The 16795-nt window shown below is 42.5% G+C and overlaps 1 pseudogene; it reads left to right on the top strand.

Moving 5' to 3' along the window:
• Positions 1-261: 261 nt before the first annotated feature.
• On the top strand, positions 262-2883 carry LOC147458957 (uncharacterized; annotated as a pseudogene).
• The last annotated feature ends 13912 nt before the right edge of the window (positions 2884-16795 follow it).

Raw genomic sequence — 16795 nt, forward strand, 5'->3', positions numbered from 1 at the left:
GAGCCCTAAGTTGGTCGAGCTCAAAGGCCGTTATTTGGCGACTCTCCAACGGGGTGCATACGTAGTTTGTGCTTTATCGAGGACACGACATATCGTGTAGAGGACACTATGATAATCAAGGAGATGGTCTTGTTTTTTTGAGGCGGATTAAAACCGACGGTTGATGGCGTGTGCATGGGGGCCAAGCCCAAAAGCTTTTAACAGAAAAAAAGCAAGTTGCTGCAATGAATGAGCAACGCGACAGGAAGGAAGGGCCACTTGGGCCATGCATGAGGGAGAGGAGCCAGTTGAGGTGGCAAGGCAAGGAGTGCATGGAGGAGGGCCATGCAGTTGGAAGGGGAGGCCTAACCGAGGAGGGCTCAGGAGAGCGCAATAGAGGAAAGGCGGCCAGAGCATGGGGTGGCGATGTGCGTTGGGCTGCCAGTGGAGTTGGAAGGGAAGGCCTCACCAAGGGTGGCGCTGCTAGAGGGGTTGGCCGCCAATGAGGACGTGAGAAGGAGGTGCTGCAGGTCAGCGTGGTCAAGAGGAAGCAGTGGCGGGCCTGAGTCGGCTGCAAGGCAGCACTTCAGAGGAGAGTGGTTGATGGGGTCTTGGCAGTAGAGAACCAGGGTCGCCAGTGCATGAGGATGCCGTCACAAGCAGAGGAAGTGGAAAGGCCGCCAAGGGCCGAGAGTGGAAGGACGATGGGCTGCATGGTAAGGGCCTGTGGACGGCTAGTTGAAAGCAAGAGGGAGTGAAGGTGAAGGAGGAAGGCATCCATTTGGACTCACACAGAAAGGAATCTAAAGCATTGTATTTCACTGTTGTCATTCGGATCAAAGTAGTCGTGATCTTAAAGATATGTTTTGTTATTTCCCACCTTTCCCTTTCCCCCGCTCTCTTGTCTTATGGTAGTGGGCATCTATGTGTTGTCGAGTATATGTATGCTTTCTATGTCAATGGGGTACACACCATGAGTACATGAATTCATAGGCCATCTTTGTGATCGTTGGTGCTCTCCAAAATCCAAGAGGGAAGCTTTGTTGACACGCTTGGCGATTGGTTGTGTGTGGTTTGAGATGGTCGGGTACGGGCTTGGTCAAGAGTTGTCTCTAGATTGTGTATCACGGTGTGTGTTTGCTAGGGGATAGGGGTGCTGTGAGATCACTGAGCTATATAGAGGCATCGAGTTTATGTGTTGGTGGTTTTCCCATTTCCCCCTTTCCATCTTGTGGTGCCCCCATTGAGGACCTACTGATTTCTTCCTGACCGAGTGTTTTGAATCAAGATGAAGAAGGTATTTGGTCCGGTGTTCAAAGGAGATGAAGATATTGACGAGTGGATTGCCGATTTTGAGCTATTTATGCTGGCAGTATTGCAGATGCCAGGTGATGAAGCGAAGCTCCAAACTCTGCCTTTGGTGCTGCGGGGTAAAGCAAAGGCTTGGTTCGATGGCTTAGAATATGTACATAAGCAGAATTGGATCGGATTTCGAGAGCACTTTCTACAAAGGTATGGAAAGGTGGTATCGGCTTCGGAAGCAGATGCAAAGCTCAAAGGCTTGTAGCAGGAAGTAAGTGCAAATTTTGATGCTTTTGTTGACAGATCTGAAGCTTATTGGGAGGATTTTGTGGCTGCTACCCAAGCAACCAATGCAGGATATTTTAAGCTGGAAAGGTTTCTATCTTGCTTGCATCCCTATGTTCATGAAAGAGTCGACTATGAAGATCCAAGCACTTATGATGAAGCTGTCAGAGTTGCCAAAGCAAAGAGTCGAAAGATGAAGAAGAAGATGGAGGCAGGATTGCTACAATCAGCAATCACGGTGGCCAGTGGACCTAAGCCCAAGCAGATTAATGAGCATCAAGAGGTAAAAGCTCCTTTTTTTGTCGATATGAATGTGATCAAAGCACGTGAAGCTGATGCCAGGGTAAAAGAGCTAGCAGAAGTGCCAACCAGGGCTCAAAAGGTGCAACGAGGCATATTTAGGGTGCCACCCAGTTTGCTTCCTCCAGAGAGCGAGGTGGTAAAAGATCTTAAAGAAGAGGTGTCAGTTCCAGAGCCAGCAATGAGGAAGGCAGCAGTGGTCCAAGAATTGGCAAGTTCCAAAGAGGAGTCCGACAGTTCTCATAGCTCCAGCAACACTTTGGACACATATAGCATGTGGGAGACGGAGTCCATGTCTTCTAGGTACGAAACTTATGATGTTTTTCATGTAGATGAAGTGGAGAACAGTGTACATGAGTTGCCTGCCAGCCAGCTAATGGTTGAAGAGAAGTATAGTGTTTCACCTTGTGCGAATTTGCCAGTCGACCAGCCGTATCGAGTGTCTTGTGATGGTGAGTCCCTATTGGAGGAAGAGGTATAGTTTGAATGTGCATCGAGTTTGGTTGAGGAGCAGGGTCTTGAGAATGACTTGCAGGAGTTAGAAGCGGAAGAAGAGGTATGTCGTGGTGATTTGTCTATGCAAGGGGTGGGGCAACCTTGCCTTGGTGAGCATGTAGAGGTGTACTTTGAGGTTTCAGAGTTTGTGTGTGGTCGTGGAGAGTTAGCTCCGGCAGATGACTCTATGGAAGCTGATACAGGTGCAGTATATGAGCGTGAGGCTCCATGCAAAGGGGAAGGTGCCGCCAGCCTTGCAGGTGATGAGGTATGTGAACAGGTTGAAGCTCTAGTAGGTCATGTTCTTGATTATGAAAAGGTGGCCTTGGAGTCATTTACAGAGTGTTTGGATATAGGTATGCAAGGCAGACATGTGGGCTTGGCTATGCACCAAGTGGAGGCAAATGGCAGGGTCTTGCTATTTTATGTGATGCTATTGATAGCTATGTTATTGGAGGTTGCTTGTCAGTGGCAAGGTTTTTTTGCAAAAGACTACACTATGGAGGGTTCTCTAGCAGGTGACATGATAGCTGCTTATGGTACCAATGCTTCAAGTGTTTGAAAGTATGCTTATGGTTGGCTGGAAGGGTTATGGATGCATGGTGCTGAAGAATTATGCTATGAAGTGAAGTTGAAGTCAACTGTCTTTTGGCCTACAAGTGCAAAGAGGGGCTTCTGCAATGTTCATGCTGTACAGGTGGATGGCCACGACCAATGTTTTATATTTGATCCAGGTGGACTCTATACCATGCTTGGGGGAGCCTCGAGCTTTTCGTTTGACCCTGGCGGGTGATGCAGTAGCTGATGCTTTTCTATCTATTTCTATCCTATCTATATAGCCACCATATATCTATTTTACATCATTCTCTTTATGCAATGCTATGTTACCTAAATAAGAATGCGGTTGAGCATAAATGCTCAACGAGGGGGTGGGCAATGATGGTGCACCCAGTTTTTGTCAACACAAGGTGAAGCCAGCAGAGCCGGTGCCCGATATTAAGCAGGATAATGGTATCGCACTTTGGCAGGTATCAGATACATTTTTGAGCAGGTTTCAAAGTGATGTGTATGTCGGATGTGATACATAACCGGTCGAACATAGCAGATTGAAACCCTAAGTGATGGTGCCATGGTGTAGGCAAAATGGATGTTAAAGTTGGTCGAGCTCAAAGGCCGTTATTTGGCGACTCTCCAAGGGGGTGCATACGTTTGAAGGTCACAAGGATCGGGATGATTATGTGCTTTATCGAGGACAGGACATACCGTGTAGAGGAAACTATGATAATCAAGGCGAGGGTCTTGTTTTTTTTAGGTGGATTAAAGCCGAGGGTTGCTAGCGTGTGCATGGGGGCCAAGCCCAAAAGCTTTTTAAAGCTATTAAAAGAAAAAAAGCGAGTTTCTGCAGTTAACGAGCAGTGCGACAGGAAGGAAGGGCCACTTGGGCCATGCATGAGGGAGAGGAGCCAGTTGAGGTGGCAAGGCAAGGAGTGCATGGAAGAGAGCCATGCAGTTGGAAGGGGAGGCCTAACCGAGGAGGGCTCAGGAGAGCACAATAGAGGAAAGGCGTCCAGAGAGTCAGAGCATGGGGTGGCGCTATGTGTTGGGCTGCCAGTGGAGTTGGAAGGGAAGGCCTCACCAAGGGTGGCGCTGCTAGAGGGGTTGGCCGCCAGTGAGGGCGTAAGAAGGAGGTACTGCAGGGCAGCATGGTCAAGAGGAAGCGGTGGGCCTAAGTCGGCTGCAAGGCAGCGCTGCAGAGGAGCGTGGTTGATGGGGTCTCGGCAGTAGAGAACCAGGGTCGCCAGTGCATGAGGATGCCGTCAGAAGTAGAGGAAGTGGAAAGGCCGCTAAGGGTCGAGAGTGGAAGGACGATGGGCTGCATGGTAAGGGCCTGTGGATGGCTAGTTGAAAGCAAGAGGGAGTGAAGGTGAAGGAGGAAGGCATCCATTTGGACTCACATAGAAAGGAATTTAAAGCATTATATTTCACTGTTGTCATTCGGATCAAAGTAGTTGTGATCTTAAAGATATGTTTTGTTATTTCCCACCTTTCCCTTTCCCCCGCTTTTCTTGTCTTATGGTAGTGGGCATCTATGTGTTGTCGAGTATATGTATGGTTTCTATGTCAATGGGGTACACACCATGAGTACATGAATTCATAGGCCATCTTTGTGATCGTTGGTGCTCTCCAGAATCCAAGAGGGAAGCTTTTTAGACACGCTTGGCGACTGGTTGTGTGTGGTCTGGGATGGTCGGGTACGGGCTTGGTCAAGAGTTGTCTCTATATTGTGTATCACGGTGTGTGTTTTGCTAGGGGATAGGGGTGTTGTGAGATCACTGAGCTATATAGAGGCATCGAGTTTATGTGTTGGTGGTTTTCCCATTTCCCCCTTTCCAACGTGCCAAATGATGTGTTGATGTTCACATCGGATTTGAGTCTTGATGCATTGTTAGCTCTTGACGAGTGTTATGCACATAATTGGATTGTGGACTCATGTGCTAGCTTTCACGTGACTCCTCACAAGGAGTGGTTTTCTACATACACTTCCATACATCACATAGTGAAGCTAGGCATTTCCTATGAGCTTGATATATGCGGTGTGGGAGCATCCATTTTTTTATGCATAATGGCACTGAGTTTATGCTATAGAATGTCAGACATGTACCTGGATTGACAAAGAGTTTGATGTCTCTTGAGACAACTGTACGGTTTGGGTTACACTACCACATTTGCTCATGGTTCTTGGATTATCAAGAAGGGAAATTTGGTCATGCTTAAATGCCAAAATTCTGGTTCATTGTACTCACTTTATGTCTCTTCCATGGAAAAGAATTCTATTTGTGTAACTGAGCTGCCATCTAGAGTTGTGGCATAGCCAGCTAGGTCATATGAGTTAGAAGGGAATGAAAGTCTAGCAGAATTCTGGTTATATCCTTGTGTTAGATTACTCTAACTTCTCTTTATGTGAGCATTGCATCTATGGAATACAAGGTAGGTTGACATCAGTGCTTTTAGACAAGGAGTTAAGAAGTCCTCTAGATCTCATTCATAGCAACTTGTGCGAACCTATGCCAGTCAAGTCTTTAGGGGGATCATTATACTTCCTAACATTCATAGATGACTCTAGTATAAAGGTGTGGATTTATCTCTTGAAGAAAAAGAGTGATGTCTTTAGTGTCTTCCAGAAATTCTTAGCTTTGGTAGAGAACCAATCAGATAGAAATCTTAAAGCTTTACAAAGTGACAATGGAGGCGAGTACATCTCCTCCAAGTTCAAGGTTTTTTGCAGTAAAAGAGGCACTAGAAGATAGCCACACCTTACAGACCCACCTAGAATGGTGTGGCTGAGAGGATCAATAGAACCATTCAAGAACGGGTCACTTCTATGTTGTCTATGGCCAACTTACCTAAAGAATTTTGAGGAGAAGCTATTATGACGGTTACCTACTTGATCAATCGGCCACCTAATACACCATTGACGACGTAAGGTTTCACAAGATATGTGGGTGGTCAAATGACCCAATCATGATAGAAAACATGTGTTTGGGGGTGTGAGGCATTCTCACATCTGCCAAAAGCTCTTAGACAAAATCTAGACCCCAGATCACACAAGTGTATCTTCATTGGATATGGTGTACACGGAGAGATAGGATATTGTCTCTAGCACTGAGAATCTAAGAAGGTTATATACAACTCACAAGTGATATACTCAACAAGTCTAAGATGCATAGAAAGCCAGTGAAAGACATTGAGTATCACAAAGTATGGTTTGAGGATGTTGCCTCACCACCAGTTACACAAAATGTTGGACGTTCTAGTGATTCTCCTTCCACTAGTACACACACACATGTTGCTCCAGAGAGAGTGAAATCCAGTAGTCAGGAACTTTGGAGCTCTAGTCGTACATCTTGTGCACCTGAGCATTTTAAAGCCAAGATTGGACTATTTGCTAGTCACTGACTACCGATGAACCCACTTGCTACAAAGCCTGGCCATTCAAATGTACGATAGCCTGAAGTGGGAAGAGGCTATGCAATCTGAGTATAGCTCAATCTTAGCAAATAAATCTTGGGAATTGACAGAGCTACCTACAATTAAACATGCATTGCCATGCAAATGGGTGTACAAGAAGAAGTCTACCACAGACAATCCTGAGCCTAAGTACAAGGCTAGATTGGTTGCTAAAGGGTTCAAGCAAACTAAAGGCGTGGATTTTGATGAAATTTTTTCTCCCGTGATCAAGATGACTACGCTGCATCTTGTGCTTTGTCCAGTAGCCATCGAGGACATGGAATTGGTCCAAATGGTTGTGAAGACAACGCTTCTTCATGGGGATCTTGAAAAGGATGTCTACATGAAACAACCAAAAGGTTTTGCGATAAAGTCTAAGAAGCCAACATGGGTAGAACTCATGTGTAGACTCAAAAAGGATTTGTATGGGTTAAAGCAAGGCTCAAGGCAATGGTACATCAAGTTCAATAAGTACATTCAGTCACAAGGTTACGTATGGAGCCAAGAGGATCACTGCTTGTAGACAAGGAGGTTGAATGAAGGTTCCCTCATCATTGTGATTTTGTACGTGGATGATATGCTCATAGCCGGGAAGTCCAAAGATGAGATTGCACTTCTCAAGGATGCCTTAAGCAAGCAGTTTTCTATGAAAGATTTGGGTGATGCACATCATTTTCTTGGTATGTGTATCAAGAGAGATTGTAAACATGGTATACTTGAACTCTCATCGGAAGAGTATATTCACAAGGTCTTGCAACGTTTTAATATGCAAGGGGGGAAAGCATTGAGTACCTCAATGGCTGCATACAAAAAACTTAGCAAGCATGATTGTCCCAAATTGGATGCTGAAAAAGCAGACATGGCAAAGGTGCCATATTCTTTTGCAGTTGGCAGTATCATGTTTGCCATGGTTAGCACACGGCCAAACATTGCATATGCTGTGGGAATGGTCAGCAGAGGTGAGTCAAAACACATAGAGGTTAGGTATCATGTGGTATGGGATATTTTGGCTAGAAAAGGCATTGAGTTAGCCAAAGTTCACACGGATGAAAACCCAATGGATGCTCTAATGAAGAGCTTAGCCTTAGAGTGGTTCACACATTGCATAAATATGATGGGTGTAGCGTGAAGCTATGGTCATGCTTCACGTTTTATACAGGTGTACATAATAGTCCCTACATTCTTTAGCCACTTGGGCCATGTTGGCCTTCAAGTGGGAGATTGTTAGGTTTCAGGCCCATGGCCTGCCCATTCATTCTATTATTTTGTTTATAATGGAAATAAGGAGTCTGAGCACATTGGATCACTAAGCTCCACGCAACACTGTGCTGCTCCTTGTTTGCAATGGAAATGAAATATGAACATTGAGAATAGCAAAATTTAAGAAAATTGTAGTGAGCATTTTTATGAGAATACTTTGAGAAAATAGAGGGTGAACTTGATTTAGAGGTAGCAACATAAGGATTATACTTAATTAACTTGGCATGAAAAATATTTTGCAAGAGAGAGAATTAGAGAACTTGACAACACTTGAGGACCAGATTTATGTGGAGCCGGTCCCCCCTTCACGGTCCCCCCTTCAAAAGGATTTTGTATTATAGTTTCTCCCATAAAGAGATGGTGCAATGAAGATAGAGAGCTTCATGCACCACAATTATGCCCGTAACTTAGCTAATTGAAAGCATTAACAAGACTCAGCCTCGGTCCCAAGACCTCAAACACCTTCAAAGGTGGAGGGGGGCTAGCACGGAATGAGGGTAGGGAAGAGGAAGAAGTAACTTTCAAAAATGAAATAGTTCCTCACTTATCATCACTCTTGTTGCTTAGCATAGCATAATAGCATAGTAATGATGATGAGGAAGATGGCAAGATTAAGCATTGAAGCATGCCTCTTGGTTGGATTTGCATTCCATAGCCAAGAGTGTTGGTATAGGCTCTCAACTTCTCACAAGCTTGGAGAAGGAGGTGAATTTCTTATACTTAGCACATCACACAATGAGAGAGAGTGTGTGTGGGGGGGCCAAAGAGTATATGCCTCAAGCTATCCCTCTACTTGCATGGTCGACCCCCTCTTCTAGATCATGCGCTTGTTGGCTCTCTCAAGCCTAGCCAATCACAAGCCTTGGTCACAACTAGCAATAGAGGTAGTCTTTGGACAAGTGTCCTCCTTTCCCCTTTGAAAGAGAGGACTTGATAAATACTTAAAAAATTAATTTAATTAGCTAAATTCTCATTGGACCTCTCTAAGGGGTCAACCAATAGGCTTTAGGCACACCATGAGGGCAACCTAGCTAGGGGCTTGACATGTGTCCCTTTTGCCTCTTTGAGCAAGGGGTCCCCTTTGGGTGAGAGAGTAGTCACTCAACCACACCCCCTACTCTCATGGATCGCCCCCTCCTTTGTAGGCATTGCTTTGACTTTCAAGCCCTCAAGCACCTTGGCCCCCAACATGCTTACGCACCTCAAGCACCTTAGCCACAAGCATGGGATTAGTAAGAGTATGGTCTCTCTCTCTCTCTCTCTCTCTCTCTCTCTCTCTCTCTCTCTCTCTCTCTCTCTCTCTCTCTCTTCTCATCCCCCTAGCCTCAAAGGCTTGTCTTCTAGTGTAGGGATTGGATTGACCTTTCAAGTACATGCCTAACTTAAGCGTGCTCCTTAACTATCAAGCATCTCATGCACTTTAATCATCAAGCACCTCAAGCATAGCCCTAGCTTTACCTAAGGTCTAAGAACTTTTAAAACTAACCTTTGGAGGTCTTTTAATGAAGCTAACCCTAAGGTCTTCCAAGCTCCATTATGCAAACATTGTTCTTCAACAGACCATCTCCTTGTGAGCCCTTACTGAGATGGAACCATCTCCTTTTAGCCTCGTGTTGAGCTTGGCCTAAAAAACACATATCTATATTAAAGCTCTTGTTTTCCTTTTATTTCCCATATTAGATGATCAATTTAACATGAGAAAATAATTTGGTTAAAGCTAGATATTAGATTTTATGACATCATGTCTCCCTTGAAACCATAGTCGTCCTTGACTATGAGGTAGAGAAGATAAAGTCTTGGTCAATAGTATTTTTTTTGTAGTGGGTAGAGGATCCCTTTTGACCTTACGACATCATTCCAGAATCATGGATGAGTAGTCCATTTGGTGCTTGGGAGACATAGCTGCCACAAGCATGTCTACTCTTTAGTCCATATCATAGTTCCAAAGTAGAGTAACAATTTCTACTTAGTTTTTGAAAGACGTCGTCAAGAAAAACATGAGTCTACGCATGCATACTACATTGTCCACAATAAAAAGAGACTAGTATTATAAGACAAAAACATTGATCATTTATAGAAAACATTTACATTTGCTTACCCTAGTGAAGCATCGTAAGCATTGACAAGGTTCGTACTATCCTTAAGCTGTGTTCCTTGCATCCATCTAGCATCTTCAAAAGGATTATTTTTGAACTTAATAAGATACCATCAGATAATCTTACCATGTCGTAGTACCTTGTTTTCATGTTGAAGGATAGCTTTGGGTTATAGCACCTCTTCTTGATCTTTGATTTCTGGAGGGTCTTCAATAATTGGGTTTGTTGGTGGCTCTCCTTTGAAAGTCTTGAGTAGGCTCACATAAAAACCATTGTGTATGAGCCAATGGTTGGGCAACTTGAGTTGATAGGCCATCTCATTGATTGGTCTTGAAATTTCAAAAGGACCATAGTATCTTTTTGCTAATTTAGCATACTACTTTTGGTGGCCCTTAGGATTTTTGCCCGTCATTTTCCTCAATTGAGCCTTGGGAAACTTGAGTAAGACCCATTCATTTTCTTTGAACATTAAGGCCCTTTTGTGCTTGTTAGCAGTAGCTTTTTACCTTTGTTTGAAGATGGATATAGCCTCCTTAATCTTTTGGAAAGATTCTTGTAGGTCTCGGCTATACTCAACAACAAAGATCTTCCCATGTAACTTAAGTAGCAAGGGACTTTTAGGTCTTCCCTCTATGATTTCAGTGACTTTCCTGTAGTAGTATCGACAATGTTACTGTATGCATACTCTATAAGTGGTAGATACTTCTCCCATTATGAGTGTCGATCTATTTCTGTAATATAAGTCTTTAGTAAATCGAGAATCGTAAGGTTGGTTATCTCAATTTGGCCATCAATTTGTGGGTGATAGACTGAAGAGAAATTCAACCTTGTACCTAGATTTTCAAAGAGACCTTTTGAGAAACTACTTGTCATTTCTAGGATCTCTATTTGGCATAATGGATGTTGGCAATCCATGGTGTTTGAAAATATGAGATATGAAGAGGGTTGCAATTTGGTGTGACTTAATATTCTTTTTAAAAGGAATAAAGTATGCTTTCTTGCTAACTTGTTGACTATTGTCCATATTTATATATTCCCATGGATAGACTTCGGTAATCCAAAGATAAAATCCATGGATATAGTGTCCCATGGAGAATTAGGGATTGGCAATGGCTGCAGTAATCCAGGTTGCTTCCCCTCTATCATACTTTGTCTTTTGGCATATCACACATTTGGCTACATACTCTTGTATGTCCACTTTCATGGTGGGTCAATAAAAATATGTCTCTACTCCTCAAAGAGTAGGTTGAATCCCTCTATGCCCTGCATAGGGAGGATCATGGGATTCATACATCACTTTCTCATGAAGGAAGTGGGTAACACATAGCTTGATGCCATGGAGAAGATAACCATCCTGCAAGGTGAATGGTTCCTCTTTCTTCCCTAAGGCAAGTGCTAACATTATGTATTTAAAATCAAGGTCAGTAGCATACTCATCTATCATGGAAGATAGATCATGGTGAGTTGCTATTGACACCACATTTTCCCTTGGTTATTGTGATAGTGCATCGGCCACTTGACAACGTTTACCAACAATGTGAGCAATATAAAAATTAAATTGCAAAAGAAAATTTGCCCACCTCATTTGCTTGTCAAAAAGCTTCATTCGTGTCATAAAGTACTTGAGACTTTGGTGATCTGTTTGCAAAATAAATGAGATAGTGCTTCCATGTGTTTAGGGCATGTAGAATATCTAAAAGCTCTTTTTCATATATGCCTAAGACTCGTTCATCAGCATTGAGCCTTTGTCTCTCATATGATATGGCATGCCCTTCTTGAAGCAAGACTGCTCCAAGGCAATCACTACAAGCATCACATTGGACCTCAAATGGCTTTGAGAGATCCAAAAGCATAAGCACTGGTTGGGAGGTAAGCTTCTCTTTGAACCTGTCAAAAGCATTTTTCTCTTTAGCAGTCCAGGAGAGTGTTGATGTAATGGTCTTGATATTTGAGCAAATTTCGCTATGAATCATTCATAGTATGCACACATACCAATAAAGCTTCATAGCTCATGTCAATTTCTTGGATTAGGCCATGCTTTTATCACCTCTAACTTTGATGGATCCATACGGATACCATCTTGAGAGATAATATGACCTAAATATTGAATCTCTTGAAGGAAAAATTCACTCTTCTTTTGATTGATAGAAAGTTTATTCTCCCTCATAGCTTGGAAAACTACACGGAGATATTGACTATGCTCCTCCAATGATTTGAAGTAGATGATAATGTCATCAAAGAATATTCCAATGAACTTGTGGTAGGGTCTAAAGATTTTCTCGATTAGGTGATTGAACGTGGCTGGAGCATTTGTCAAACCAAAAGGCATGACAAGATATTCACAAAGACCAAATGTTGTACGGAACATGGTCTTTATGATATCTTCATTCACTATCCTTATTTGATGATAGCCACTTTTAAGGTCAATCCTATTGAAATAGGTCAAACCTTGTAGCTTATCAAACAAATCTTCTACCCGCGGTATGGGAAATTTGTTTTTGATAGTGATACAATTTAGTGCTTGATAGTCCACACACATGAGGTATGCGCCATCTTTCTTTTGCACTAAAAAATTTGGAGAACAAAAGGGAGAGGAGCTAGGCCTCACCATCCCCTTGTCTACCAACTCATGCACTTGCATAATCGCTTCTTGTTGAGCTTGAGAAACTCTATAAGGAGGTTTATTAGGCGGTGAGCTCCCGGGTAGAAGCTCTATCATATGTTCATCATCCCCTCATTTTGGAGGTAACTCCATAGGGATGTCGTCAATAAATACATATGGGAATCTATTTATAAGATTAGACAAGTCTAATTCTTCTTGATTCCTACCACTTTGTTTTGTTAAAACATTAGCATTATTTAGAGACTCTTTGACAAAAATAATGTACAAGGAAACCAAGTTTTTCATTGACTTATCAAAAGTAGGTGAATTTACAATAATAAGATCAAGCTCATGAGCATCTATATACATGCTCTTTTCCCTGTAGGTGAAGTAGACTCTTCTTTCAGGAAACTTCATGTTGGCAGCCATGAGGTTGAACCATGGTGCCTCTAGGATAACATCCTCATGTTGGAGAGGAGAGATGAAAAAGTCTTCTTTGTCAACGTAGATTTGAACATGAAGCCTCAACTTCCCAATCAAGGGAGTAATGGAGGCTTGCTATCCCTTGAAAGCCCCATCGGCAGTCATAGTATCTCCCATCTTGAAAGCCTGTATGCCTAGCTTTGTAGCCAACTCCATTGATATGAAGTTGTGCGTAGAGCCATGATTAAATAGGATGAAGGCATCATGCTCCCTCAACTTTTCGAAGCATATAAAAGGGATGATCCTTTGCAACGAGCGTCCCCTTTTGGAGCTTCAACCATGGAAGCTCTAGGAGTCTCATTGTGGGCATTTCTTCTGGGGAAAGAACAATAGCCATGTCCTTGCTCCCCACACTTAAAGCATTTTTGTTATTTATGAAAAGTATCTAGCTCTTCAGGAGAGCGTTTATTTCTACCTTTGTAAACTCCTTTTTCCTTGGTGTTGTTGTTGTTGGAAATGCCTTGGGAAGAACCCTTGGGAAGAACTTTGAGCATTGTTCTTCCCATTTTGATCTCTGTTTTCCATGGGCTTGACATTCTTTTTAGCCCCTTGTTGGTAATTGCCAAGATGCAACCATAGTGTGGTGGATGACTTCAGTGATAGAACCAGGCTGTTGGGAGTTGACATACTCGATCATTTCTTCAGGTAATCCCGCACAAAATTGTTGCTTTTGATTGGTGAAGTCTATGTTTTGAAAGACTGTAGCTTTGATATGTAAATCCCAAAGCTTGTCTACATATTTGTGGATAGATTCGTGGGAGAGTAGTTTCAAGATTCTCCATTCAATAAGCACTTTGTCTTTGGCATCTCTTGCAAGGAATTACTTGATTATGGAAACTCGTAGAGTTTTCCATGTCCTTGGGCTTGTCCATTCCCGTAAAGACTAGCCCACCATTGACCATAAATTTTTTGAAAGTGCATAGCTACATGGTGTAGCTTGGAGGACTCTGTGAAGCCTTTGTCTCCAAAGGCCACATCCAATTGCTGGATGAAGGCCAATACTTTGTCAATAGCACCAAAGGTGTCATCATAGGTGAGAAAAGAGATAGTCTTTCCTCCCTCTTTGAACTTCTTAAGATTTTGGGACCTTTTCCAAGAAGGGTAGGATTTGCCATGTACTCTCCTCTTGTATTCTCTAGGAGAATAACCCCTGCTTTTCATCAAAAGAGGAGGAAGGTGAAGAAGAAGGAGAAGAGGGTGACCTCTTTCTTGCCTTTTTCTTCCTTTGTTTCCTCTCTTCCCTTTTGGACTGACAAGGAGAAGGACTATAGGACGATGTGTAACATTTAATGCACTAGTAACTTGTGTGTAGCGGAAATTGACAACATATTGAGTATTTCATTAAGAACACGTTCCTAATGAGCATAGAGAGAGTAATTAATTTGAGAAAGCAACATAGAAAGTTACACCTAGCTAACTTGGCGTTGAAATACTTGAAAAGAGAGAGAAATAAAACAATTGACAACAATTGAGGACCGAATTTACATGGAGCCGGTCCCCCCTCCATAAACGCTTTGTACTATAGCTTCTCTCATCAAAGAAGACTTTTGTACAATACAATTCTTGTGTTCATTGACAAAACTCGTTGGTGCAATGAAGTCGGAAGCTTTGTGCACCAAATTATGCTTGAAAAACACACCTAGTGTCCTCACACACCTTAAAAAATGGTGAGAGCTAGCAGGGAATGAGGATGATTGAGAGGAAGGCGATGTATCTTACGAGAAAGAAGTATTCTCCTCACATAATCACTCTAATAGCATAGATTAGCTTAGTAATTAGCATGGTAGAGGAGATGAGCATGCCATTGAAGCTTGGCTCTTGGTTGGATTTGAATTCCATAGCCAAGAGTTGTTGGTGTAGGCCTCTACTTCTCAATGCTTGGAGAAGGAGATGGAGTTCTTCTTGCAGACATGAGTTGTGTGTTTGTGTGTGTGTGTGTGTGTGTGTGTGTAGCAATGTGCTCATAAAAAATGCAGCCCTCTCTCCCTTCTTGGTCGACCCCTCTTACCATTTACTCTTGTTGGCCTCCATTGGCTCCTACGAGGCTTAACCAATCACAAATTAGAAGGATAATTGATAGCCTTGTGACATGTGTCCCCCTTTTCCCTTTTGTGAGAGCTTTAGGTAATTAAAATAATTTATTAAACTCGCATTGGACCTTTTAGTCTTCTAGCGAATAGGAATCAGACAAGCCATTGGGCTGCTTGATGCTCATTGGACCCCTTGGTAGACTGTCCAATAGTCTTTTGGGGAGCTTAATTTCTATTGGTTCTTTTATAAGTCATTTTAAAATTAATGAGACAGCCTAATTATCATTGGTCCACCTCTATGGCCATCCAATAGGATTTGAGGAAAGATTGGGGGCAACTGGCCTAGGAGTCTGCCATGTGTCCAGTATTCCCCCTGGGGAAAGCTTTGGAGTATGTGTGTGTGTGTGTGTGTTATCTCTCCTCCCCTAATCTTAGGGCTCCCCCCCTCCTTGATAAGGATGTGGGAAGACTTTTGAGTCTTCTCTCCACCATCCAATTTTTCGAGCTTGGACCATTTAGACTTTTTAATTAAAATTTTGGAACCTTAGCCTATGGAAGTCTTAATGGAGCTGAACCTTAGGTCTTTTAACCGGTCTAGCAGCCTTACCAATATTCTAGCTTTTACTCCCCTGGTACTTCCCCATATTAAATGGTTAGTTTAACATGAGAAAATCATTTGAGAGAATTAGATTTTAGTTTTTATAACCTTACTTCTCTCTTGAAATCATAGTTGTCCTCGACTATGAGGTAGAGAAGATAAATCCTAATCATTAGTCCGTTTGCTAGCAAGTGGAGGATCCCTATTTTACCCTACGACCCTGTTCCAGAATGGATGACTAGTCCATTTGGTGCTTGAGAGCCTTAGCTGCCGCAAGCATGTTTGCACATTAGTCCGTATCAATCTTCCATAGTAGAGTGACAAACTCTACTTGGTGTTTGGGAGATGTCGTCTCCCAAACGACGTCTCCACAAGAATGATCCTAAGCATTCATACTTATTAGCATGTGTGTAAAATAAAGAAAAGAGAATATTATAAGACAGAAACTTTGTTCATTTATATGTATTTACATTTTCTTACTCTAGGGAATCATTGTAAGCATTGACAAGGTTTAGGTTATCCTTTAATTGTATGCCTTGCATCCATCTAGCATCTTCAAAAGGATCATTTTTAAACTTGATAAGATATCTTCAGATAGTCTTATCGCCTCATACTACCTTGTCTTTGTGTCAGAGAATGGACTCGGGCTGCAGCACTTCTTCTTGGTGCTCGATCTTCGGTGGGTCTTCAATGGTTGCTTCTTGAGGTGGCTCTCCTTTGTAAGGCTTTAGTAGGCTCACATGGAACGAATTGTGTATGAGCCAATGGTTGGGAAAATTTAGTTGAAAGGTAATCTCATTGAATGGCCTAAGAATCTGAAAGGGGCCATAGTATCTTTTTGCTAACTTAGCACATTAATTTTGGTGTCCCATAGGATTCTTGCTCGTTGTCTGTCTTAATCGAGCCTTGGGAAAGTTAAGCAAGACCCAATTATTTTGTTTAAAGGCTAGGGATTTTCTGTGCTTATCAACATCAGCCTTTTGCCTTTGTTGAAAGATAGATATAGCATCCTTAATCTTTTGAATATTCTTGCAGGTCTCGGCTATATTCATCTGTAGCAAAGATCTTCCCATGTACCTTGAGTAGCAGGGGCCTTTTAATTTTTCCTCTATCGCCTCAAAGGGTGCTTTTCCCGTGGAAGTATATACAATGTTATTGTAAGCATACTCCACTAAAGGTAAGTACTTCTCCCATTGGGACTTTTGATCTACTTCTGTGACATAAGCTTTTGATAGATTAAGAATTGTTAGGTTAGCTATTTCACTTTGGCAGAATGAAAGGAGTCCCCAATAAATAGTGCTTCCACGAGTCTAGAGCATGTAGAACTACTAAGAGTTCCTTCTCATATATCCCTAGA

This window comes from Adiantum capillus-veneris, chromosome 4 (genome assembly GCF_014529385.1).
Source record: "Adiantum capillus-veneris isolate H3 chromosome 4, ASM1452938v2, whole genome shotgun sequence".
In the NCBI taxonomy this organism is placed as follows: Eukaryota; Viridiplantae; Streptophyta; class Polypodiopsida; order Polypodiales; family Pteridaceae; genus Adiantum; species Adiantum capillus-veneris.